Raw genomic sequence first — 11,619 nt, forward strand, 5'->3', positions numbered from 1 at the left:
CTTGAAAAATGACCTTTATTCCTACTATTCTCTTAGCTCTTCAACTAAAACAAAGCTTTCTGTGGGATACTCAATGCTTGGAAAATTAAGAGAATGCATTTTTGGAAGAAAATATGAAATATTACATGTTTAGCCTGAACAATTTAACTGACTTTCAACTTTATGTGTATAGGGTTTAAATCTGGGTATACATGCTGCTCTGCATGTCTTTTGTGAATGTTTGCTGCAAATGTATGTGTGTTGATATGGGTATGTGTCTTCATGTGTCTGTGTGTCAGTGAGAACACATCTGTGTGTGCACACATGGATGTGTCTGTGCATATATGAGATTATTGGTGAATACATGTGTACAGGTGTATAGTCATGGATGTGCTTGTGCATTTTGCTTTCACTAAGGTCACCAGAGAAATCTCTTTGAACAGCTGATGCTCTTAGAATGGAGAAAGCCACACAAAAAGACAATTACAAGTTCAAAGCCCTTGAGTGGGAAATAAGTATGATGTGTAAAAGAAATATAATAAAGGAAAATGGGTAGAACTCAGTGTTCTCAGTGAGGTAGAGGAAGATGACATTAGATGGGAAGGAAGGTACTAGACCATAGGGAATCCTGTAAGCCACTTTTAGGACTTTGATTCAAACTTAAAGCAATGACATTTTTTTTTTAATTGGTTGTGGGGCTTGAACTGAGGGCCTGGGCTCTGTCCTTGTGCTTTTTTTTTGTTTGCTCAAGGCTAGCACTCCACCACTTTTAGCCCTCACTCCATTTTCTGGTGGAGATAATAAGAATCAGAGATAAGAGTCTCATGGACATTCTGCCTGGGCTGGCTTTGAACTGTGACCCTCAGATCTCAGCCTCCTGAGTAGCTAAAATTAGAGGCATAAGCCACTGCACCCAGCTGCTATGGCATTTTTTTTGCCAGTCCTGGGCTTGAGCTCAGGGCCTGAGCCCTGTCCTTGGGATTATTTCAAGGCTAGAGCTCCACCGCTTGAGCTCAGCACCATTTCCAGCTTTTTTTCTAGGCAAGCACTTTAACCACTAGGCAAAACTCCCGGCCCCTGCAATGGCATTTTTTATGGGGCATAATTTAAGGATTTCAGATAGGGAAGTGACATCTCTTGACTTACACTGAAAAAATAAGACTTTGATTTTTGTAGGAAAGTAGAGAAGAAGAAGGAAGAGGGCCAGTGAGGAACGGTTGGGAGATTTCAGCAGGCATTTGAAGCAGGAGGGGCTGTGATGACTGTGGGAAGGGATTGACTTTGCCTTCTTTCTTGGAGGTTAAGTACTATGCTGATGATGGGCTGGGTTTAAGGAAGAGAAAATGGAGAGGATATCATGTGTAAGTCTGCTCAGTGGAGCAAAACAATCAACTGGCCCTTGGCAAATGCATAGCCCCCTGAAAGACAACCTGGCTTGTGGATCAGAGGCGGCAGAAAGCAAGAATTCATAGCCATGTTAACTTTGAGAAGCACATCCCCTTTCTTTACCTCCCCTCTCCTCCTTTCCCTCTTCCTCTTCTTCTCTCCTCTCCCCTCCCTTGCCCTTTCCTTCTTTCCCTGTTGTCTTTCTTTTTCTTCTTGCCTTCCCTGTAGCGGTATTCCATACTAGGAACTGGTGACACAAGGAGAAGGTTGTAGAATTGAACTTTGCTCCTAGACTAAGGGGAGCAACAGATGAAAATATTGAGATCAACTCTTTAATAAAGGCTTGTCTGATTGCCATGGAAACAGGAGGGAGGACATATGGAGCTCTGGCACCTTAAAGTGATCACATAAAAGCAATGACATTTCTTGAACTGTCTCAGCTCCGTTTTGTACATACGTCTTCGTTCTATTCTTCTGTTGCTTAGATTTTAATCTGGCAGCAGGTCCTGGATCTTTTGACTATATGCACCCTCTCATATTTCCTGGATTGAGTTGCTGACTCTCTTTCTGGCTATGTTTTTAGCCTATTAATTTCAGAGCAGCAGCCAGCTGGACCTGAGCTCTGGTCTGTGCCTTCAAGCACACGGTCCTGTGAGTGGCCTCTTAACTGTTCCTGGCCTGATGGATGTGCACATATTTTACCTAGATTTGGGGGAGGCTTTATAGAGAAGGTGGGTGCTGAAGGACAGGTAAGACTGAGCCAGGCAAATGAGGAAAAGTCCTTATTTTTGATAGTGGTCTGCCCCGCCCCCTGGAGACTGACAAAATCCTGTCACCAACAGGATCAATAAATTATGTATAGATGTGTAAGAGGAGGTTTGTGGTAGGAGCCAAGAAGTCCTGGTGACTGCTATGGGTCCAGGAAAGACAGAGGTACAACTGAATCTTAGTCTGCAAGTTGCAGCATAGGTAGCAGGGGCAGGAGTAAGGATGGTGATAGGGCAGGGAGGAGCTGATGTGTCTGAAGATCTGAGGCCCAGGAACTCTGAGCTTGAGGGGAGAAGGCGATGCTGTCCCAGCTAGAGAAGAGAACTTCCTTAGGCCCCGTCTGCTGCTTTCTTTGCTGTTGTACCCCATTGGTAAGGCGGACCACCATTTGTTTTTCTTTCTGAACTGGGGATGTAATTCAGGCCCTTGTTCTTGCTAGGCAGGTGGTCTACTACGTAAGCTCCGCCTCCAGCCCCCCTGTGGCATTGGTTGTCTTTGAGGAAGGGTAGCCCTTTATGTCTGGGCTGCCCTGCTAGTGATCCTCCTGCATGTGCTTCCCTGTACCCCAGGGGTGCTGGGCATACCCAGTTATAGCCCCAAAGACTAATTTTTGTTCTTCTGATTTCTGCTTCCCAAGGAGCTGGGATTATAGGTTTGAGCCACTGCACCTGCCAGTTGGATGGTTGTTACTCAGATGAGTCATTGTATTCCATCTACTGCTTCAGATGCCTATCTCTTTGGAAACATCCACACAGACACTGAGAAATCATGTTCTGCTTGCTTTCTAGGCATTCCCTAACGCAGACAAGTAGCCATGTAAATGTAACTATGGCACTCAGGTCCTAGAGGAGGAAAGGACTTGGTGGCCTGTGAAAACTCCAGAAGGCATTGCAGAGGAGCGATGTGAGTCAGCTTTCTGTTGCTGTGACATCATTCCAAAGCAAGGAAGATTTATTTTGGTTGATGGCTTCAGAGCAGGTGAAGGAGCTTGGCCTTCAGTCACGGCCACTGGTTCGTGTGGTCTTTGGTGTGGGGCAGCACGTCATGGCGGATAGCCTGTGGCAGAGGAAGCTGCTCCCTCAGGGTGGCAGGATGCAAAAAAGGAGAGAGAAACAAGGAACCAACTATTTTCTTCCAGTCCTTGCCACTTGGCAGGGGGAGGGGCTGTCCTTCAGCTCCACCCAGCACCACGGGCTGTCAAACCTTCAGCATTCGGCTTTGGGGTACTTAAGATCTAAAACACAAGAGGAGTTGATAACAAGGTTGGACACTGAAGGATGAGAAGTTCACTTGGTGGAGATGGGAGGGGTCGATGAATCCAGGCAGGGATAATAGCAGGGAGAGAGGTGTGCTCCAGGACTGGTGAGAAGCTTGGTGCTGGTAGACTATGAGGGAAGAAAGATGTTCTAATGAGAAGGTTGGGTCCACATTGTGTGGGAACTTGAACATGATGATTGTGATGGGACTTTGGGTCATTCGTATAAAATGACGAGCCTGTGTATCCCCAAACACACACACACTCTCTCTCTCTCTCTCTCTCTCTCTCTCTCTCTCTCTCTCTCTCTCTCTCTCTCTCTCTCTCTCTCCCCCTCCCCCCATAAGCGAGTGTTTCATTTCTAGGTAGGGCACAGGAAGATGCTGCCCTCTGACCTCCTGACCTCCTTCTTTCTCTCCTTCCAGTTTTCCTTTATTCTTTCCCTTCTGATTTTTTTTTTTTATGGGTTGTGGGGCCTGGGAGCTCTCCCTGAGCTCTTTAGCTCAAGGCTACCACCTGACTCTTGAGCCAAGCCTCACTTCCCATTTTCTAGATGGTAATTGGAGATAAGAGTCTCAGGTCCTTCTGTGCCAGGGTTGGCTTTGAACCTTGATCCTCAGATCTCAGCCTCCTGAGTAGCTAGGATTACAGGCATGAGCCACTGCACCCGGCTTGAATTTATATATATATATATATATATATATATATATATATATTATAAAATATCCACTAAGCACAGTTTCAGTGTTACCTTTTGGGGACATTGAACATAGTGAGCAGGTCATTAGCTTTGGCATCAGGCATATCTTGATTCCCACTGGCTTCCCTCTGTTGCCACTTAATTAAAGAATAATCTTTATGTTCCTGAATACCATTCTGTAGGAAATTATACTTCATTTTAGGTTTATGTATTTAAAAAAAACATATCTTGGTCTGAGTGATTACTTATCAGCATTCACTTTTCCCTTCCATTGTGCTGTGGGTAGAGATTTCTTAAGATGTTTTGATACTGGGGGCCACATTGGGTGTTTTGGTCAGTAGACTGTTATAGGATGGGGCATGGATGGAGCTTGAATGTGTTCACTGGCTTGGTCTTGTTCCTTATATACATTTTTCCTCAGAATATATTCTGGTATTCTACAAAATACATGTAGCAAGACATCAATCTGGAGTCTTAAGATGATAGCTCAGTTAAAAAAAATCTAACGAATGAAAAGATATGCCAAGCATGCAGTTAGGGCTCGCCCAAATCTTTCCCTCCACAAATTAACCCCAGTTGCATGCCAGCTTGTTCTGGAGTGCTTCCTTCTGGACGATGGTTAATGCTGTGCTGTGCGTGCCATCCCTCATATTCCTGTATGGAAACTGAATAGCCAATATGAAAGTTAATACAGAATGGGACTTCTGGAAAAGTGGACTGGAACCCCCGCTTAGGAGGCAAAGGAAGAGTGTCTTTACTAAGAGGACGGAAGGGAGTGGCTTTGCCCCCTCTGTGTGAAGATTAGGATCGCGTTTTGCCGCAAGTGAAGATGAAGCAGGAAGGCACCATTTTGGGAGAAGACAGTAAGAACTCATCAGCTCTGAATCTGCTCACATCTTCTTAGGCTTCAGAACTAAGAGCAATACATTTCTGTTGTTTATAAATGATCCAGTCTAAGGTATTTTGTAACAGTAGCCTGAATGGAATAAGGCAATTGATCTCATAAGACATTTTTTTATCCCTTCAAAAATGTGCATACCAGAAATCATTCTTACTAGGCATTGTGTCAACTAAACATATATATAGACCTATATCAGTTTCTTCAGATGTTTTGATATTGACTTTGGCCGCATTGGTTATTTTGGTCTGTAGATGGAGCACGGACGGAGCTCGAGTGTGTTCACTGGTTTGACCTTGTTCCTTATGAAGACCCGGATGTATAAAAGGGAAGGCATGTGGGGTAGGCTCAGTCTTACGTGTTGGTGCCACTCAAGCCCACCTCATCTAAGACCCAAAGTAGAGTTTCCCTAGCTGATGGATAGATTCATGAGCATGAGAATGTACCGGTGCTTATCACTTTATAGAGCTACTTGTTATACAGCATTGCTGGGGAAACAGCTGATTGATACACTTTACTCTGGTTTTCTTTTCTTGTTGGTCAGGATTCTGCATCCCAGGATTCTCAACGAGCCATGTCACTCATGTCTATGGCTTGAATATTGTAGACAGATGTATAATTAGTTTCATATTGATTTAAAGAGATTGAGCTCTTTATCCTTCTAGGTAGAAAGTCATTTAGTTTACTCTCATAAACAAAGGAAGTAAAAAAAAGAGAGCCAACTGGAACAATCTTGCTCTCCCTGGAGTATCAGAGAGCCCACGTGTGTGTCTTTACCTTTCACTAAGTCCTGTGATTTGACTGTGTCTACAGCCTGTAAATGCATGCATGACACTGGAGGAAGTGTTGATAGTAGAGAGGGGGAAAAGGGAAAGGCACCTGAGATTGGCATTGAGGAGAGTTGAAAGTGATAGATTGGTCAGGCATTTGCCGTCGCTTGAAATAAGAGCTCTTCTCATTTGTACAATCACTGGACTTGTTCAAAGACTTTCTCGGGGGAAAAAAAGGATGAAATTAAACCATGGAAATTTTTGGCCATGTCTTGAAAACACATTTTCCAAAAGAGCTGTTAATTTGATGGTGGAATGAGTCACAGCCCATGGGCAAGGCAGAAAGTCCCATCAATGGAATCACTCAAAACTTAACTGGACAATAAAAAATGTATGGGTAAGGCAAACAGCCCTCCATGGTTAGGCCAAACAGACACGATGTCCTTGTGTGAACTTTTCCTTTGTATTTTCAGGCCAAACCTACACAGAAAATTACCTGGTTCATCATATCTTGAGAACAGACAGAGTGGCTAGATTATTTCAGAACAGAATACTTTCCTTGTTTCACTTGTATTCAGGGTCAAATTCATTGAATGGTGACCAGACTTTCATACTTCTGTTATGACAGGCACTTGCTAGTTGATTATTGGAAAATAAGGTTTCTCTCTATACTTAAAACTTATGCTTTCCTGTTTGTAGGGAAAAAAATAAAGTACTCTTTAATGACAACAACAATTTAGTGGAGCGGTCAGGAGTATTGTTTAAACACTAGAAACCTGAACTGGACAGGTGACTCAAAGCTTCTTAGAAGAATTATATCAGGATGATCAGATTTTGGGGACAGCCCAGGCAGAAAAAAATGATGTAATCTCTTCTTGAGCCGTATCTGGGCTCAGTGGTGTGGGATTGTCTTTCCAAGCTCTGTGTGAGGATGAGATAGGGAGGATTACCGTTCCATTCCAGCTTGGGCAGAAAAATCTGTGAGACACTATCCCCACAGGGGTGGTTTATGCCTGTGATCCCACTGCTAACGTGAACTCTTAGAGTAGCTAAGTTACATACAGCTCAGGTGCATATATAGATGAGAGGCCTGAGCCTGTCTCAAAAATACCCAGCGAAGATCAGGGATGGAGATGGGATGGTTCAAGTGGCTGGAGAAGTAGCCCAGTAGGTACAAACTGCCTCTGGTGCAAGCCTCGGTACCACTAACAAAATACAATGAAATAGAAAATTGTCTTTTGTAAACGTTTGTCTTTACATACATACCACTCGATTACTACCTTCTTTATGTTCTTGTTAAAAAGGAAGCATAAGACATGGCTCCAATATCCAAATAAACACATTTGCCTTTTCTTTTTCTTTAATTTTAATATATTTTTATTGGAATTAATGGAAGGGTTACATTATATCTGCCAGATAGAAAGTGCACAAACATTGCTACTGTTTCTCATGTTTTGGTCCCCATTTTCTTCCCCCCAACTCCCTCCCCTCATCTTGTTTTCCCCCCTTCCCTATCCTATTTCAAATAACCAAAGAAACATAGATACAATATATCAGATAACAAGGTAAGATATTGTAACAATATGAGATAACTAAGGGACAGCAAAAGAGATGAGAAATAACATAGTACATTAAGAACAACAATCACACATTATATGGCTCTTGTTTCTTTATCTTGAAGGTCCTTTTATTTCGCCGTATCCTATATGGCCTTATGTATCTAGGTTTTGCCCTATTGTAAACCTCTGCTAAGAGAGTCCAAGGTTTATACTAATTATGACAAATGAGGGAAACCATTGAGCCTATGTTCCTTCTGGCTTATTTCACTTAATAGGATTTTTTCCAAGTCTTTCCATTTCCTTACAAATGGGGCGATGTCCTTCTTTCTGACAGCAGCGTAGAATTTCATTGTGTATAAATACCACATCTTGTTGATTCATTCATCAACTGAGGGGCATCTGGTTTGGTTCCATATCTTTGCTATGGTAAATAGTGCTGCAATGAACATTGTTGTACTGGTGGATTTAGTATGTCCTTGTTTCTGGACGAATGGGTAAATGCCAAGTAGTGAAATTGTTGGGTCATAGGGGAGCTCTATGTTTAGCCTTTTGAGGAACTGCCATACTGCTTTCCACAGTGGCTGAATGAGTTCACACTCCCACCAACTGTGTAGTAGTGATCCCTCCTGCACATTCACCTTTTCTTCATAAATTTTCAGGTCAACTGAAACTCCTCAGGAAAGCCCTTTCCATATCTGTGTTTGGAGAGTAGGATATTAGTGATGCCAAATCCCTTTTCTTTAGGACATTCTGTGTACTCTGTTGAGATGATAATTTCACCAGTATCCATCTTCCCAAATAGTTTGTAGGTTTCTCAGTTGGAACCACAATATGTACAGCTGGCTGTGAGGGTGGACATTGCTGGCTTTCATTTTTTTCCCTTTATTCTTGAGGCAACTGCTCAATGTGCCTTCTGTGTGTCTGCTCTAAAGATCTCTTCAGTGGCTTTAGTAGCTTTCAGGCCAAATTTCAACTTACCTGTGACTCTGAAGGCTTCTCATATCATGGCCCCTTGTTTCTCACCTGGGCACTTCTCTCTCCCTACTTCCTACCTGCAGTTCAATTTTCTGCTACAATAGAAGACTAGTAGAGCCCAGTGTTCTTTCTGTCTTCTACCCATATGAGTTTGTACTGGATTCCTGTGGCTTCTTTAACAACTGCCCATAAAATTGGAGGTCTTAAACAAAATGCTTTTCCCCCCATATTTCTGAAGGTCAGAGGTTTGGAATCAAGGCCCCAACAGGGCCTTGCTTCCTCTGGAAGCTCTGCCAGCTTCTAGTGAAATGGGCATTCCTTGGCTTGTAGACCCACTTTTCTTCTCTGTATGTTTTCTCCTTTTAGGATATTTCTCATTCAATGTGAACCTACTATGGTAGTCAGTACACACTCTCCTCTCAGGATCCTTATTTTAATTTCACTAGCAAAGATTCCTTTTTCATGAAAGGTAATATTTATGGTTTGGGGGATTAGGATATTTTTTTTAAATTTAGAGACATAGATACCATTCAGTTTACTTTAGGACTTCACATATTTTCTAATGAATTTGATTTTTAAAATTTGTAATGCCTAATTACCCTTTTTAAATGATAACGAACATTGAGTAATTGGAATCATATCTTAATGCCCTTAAATTGTGTTAATGTGTGGTTTTATAGAATCTATGCCTAACTAGATTACTAAATTATTCTGCAGGTACTTTACAATGTGTAAAACTAGTTAAGAAGAATCAAAATTCTTTTGTGTATGCCTCTACAGGAACACACACACACATACACACACACAAAAAGTTTGTGTGTGTGTCTGTGCATATAAATATATATATATATATGATTTTGGGGTGGTGTGTTTCTATATAACCCAACCTATCCTCAAACCTGAAATCCTTTTGCCTAAGTGCTAGGAATACAGCCAGGTACTATAACAACTGGTAGTTCTAATAAGTTACAGGAGACTCTGCATTCATGCTCCAACACTTACAAAGGAAGTATTATATTTCCTACTTTCTTCATATCCCACCCTTGTCTAAGTGCCTTATTCCAAAACCAACCTGCCATCATTAAATGATTTTTCTACCTAGATTAGAAATAAATATTATGAAACTTGGTGTATGAACTAAAATCTACATGTAGGACATAATTTTGTTAATTTTCCAGGTATTATAACATGGAGATTATGTTCTTTTTATCAATAGATATGCTCTTTCAAGTATTTGTAGGTAAATGACATGATAGCTGAGATTTTCTTATGTGTATCCTAGCCAGAAAAGGGATGGCGCACAAAATAAGATCCACAACAAGTACATAATTTTAGTTAGGAGAGGGACACATGGGATTATGTTAATGTGTTTTCAGTGGACATTAATTTTTTTGTGAGATAAGTTTTCAAACTGTTCTTTAGAGAGCTGCCTTAATTTTTGTGTATATCATATCGTTATAGCCTTTCAATGTCATTTTAAAATTAAGTTATGATTAGTTTTGCAAAATACTATATTCATATATGGTAGAATAATTATACAAATTCTTTTCCTCACCTAGGCCTGCAGCATGAGTCTGTCTTTAGGATCTATCAGATGTCACTTGTTGGCTTGATAAAGATTATTTCCTGAATTCTGAGGGTTCCCAATAGAGCTGGACTTTTAACCAAGTAAGAAAGACCAAACCATGATATGATTCCAGCATTTCCCTGGAAACAGGAGTACAAAGGGGCTGTTTGCCTGGAGAGGTCTGTTTATTTTATTTTATTTTTTGAGAACTATCAAGAATAACATTTTGAGATGTGACATTCTGTTTTCACAAGCACACTCAAGGTGTCAGACAGAGTCCAATTTTATATTCCTTGAAAACAGAGTGCAGCACAGTGTTTGCTGGACTTTTCAACATGTCACTTCCAACCAATTTTATGTACAAATGGGTTACAGTCCCAAGAAAATATTCAGAAAAAGAGGAAACTGTTTCAAAAAGGAGTATTAAGTATTATTACATTGAAAGCCATTCAGAGCAGTAAACCTTTCCACCTGGTCTCCTACCTTTCCAAGGACCAAAGAATTTGTATAAAATGGAAGAGTCCCATCTTTACCGACTCAAGGTCTGAAGGGAACTGCCTGTCAATTGACCATTCATCTCCCCTCTTCTAAAACCCTGTTTTCTTTGGTGACGTGATCTTGGAGTCACTTTCAAAGCTACTCTTGGTCTCCTGCCTTCTCTGGTATGTATTTCAGCCCTCATTCCACTATGGCTGTGGGACTCACATGGTAACCCCAAGACTAGATCTTCAGACCTGGGGAGAATTTATTACATGAGATTTATTGAGAAGCTTCGGATTGCAGGATATTCCAGAAGTCATTTCCATCTTCAAAATCGTCTATTCATTTAGAGTACCGAAAGCTTGCTTTTTAGATCTGTCATGTTAAAATATGCCCCATCTCGCACCAATGAAGCTTTGATGCGACCAGGCTTTTAAGCTTGTGTCAGGACAAGAAGTAGGAATAATTTAAGGTGACAGGGCCAATTTTCAAACAGAGGCTCAGTGTTTCCAATTCTGAGGACTGGGCTCAAACTAAGGTACTTTGCGGCCTCCCCAGCTTCTTAGATGGTTTTTCAAATTTTACTCTATTCCCAGAAAAATGAGACTTTCCACTCATAGGTCAGATGGAATCTTTGCCCTGAGCAGATATCAGAGACCTAAAACTTCCAGATACTGTGCTGATTAAATGGCATTTTTGTTGACTTCTCTGTCTATGGCCTAAACTTTATGTTGCTTATAGTTGCTTATAGCTGTGTGTGTGTGTGTGTGTGTGTGTGTGTGTGTGCGTGTGTGCGCGCGCTCTCTCTCTCTCACACACACACACACACACACACACACACACACACACACACACACACATATATACCTTTACTGGGGCTTGATGTTAGGGTACTACCTCTTAGTTTTTTTTTCCCTCAAGGCTAGCACTCTACCACTTCAGCCACAGCTTTATTTGTGGGTGGCTTGTTGGTGGTTAACTGGAGATAAAAATCTCACAGATGCTCCTGCTGGGCGCCTTTGAACTATCATTGTCAGAGCTCATTGTCCTGAATAGTTAGGATTACAGGTGTGAGACTCTTTACACATGAATTCTTACACAGAAATTTTGTAGTCCCCAAATGAGATGCCCTTAACATTTTGTTTTTCTCTTATTGAATTGCACATGAGAAATAGAATGGTTAATGTCAAGTCTAGGAGGAATGATGAACCCATTGGAGAAGCCTTTCTCCTCTTACTGTTCTTGCTTCTCCCTCTCTGCCAAGGATGCCTACTGCAGCAGC

Source organism: Megascapheus bottae, chromosome 13, assembly GCF_031878675.1.
Source record: "Megascapheus bottae isolate mThoBot1 chromosome 13, mThoBot2.hap1, whole genome shotgun sequence".
Lineage (NCBI taxonomy): Eukaryota > Metazoa > Chordata > Mammalia > Rodentia > Geomyidae > Megascapheus > Megascapheus bottae.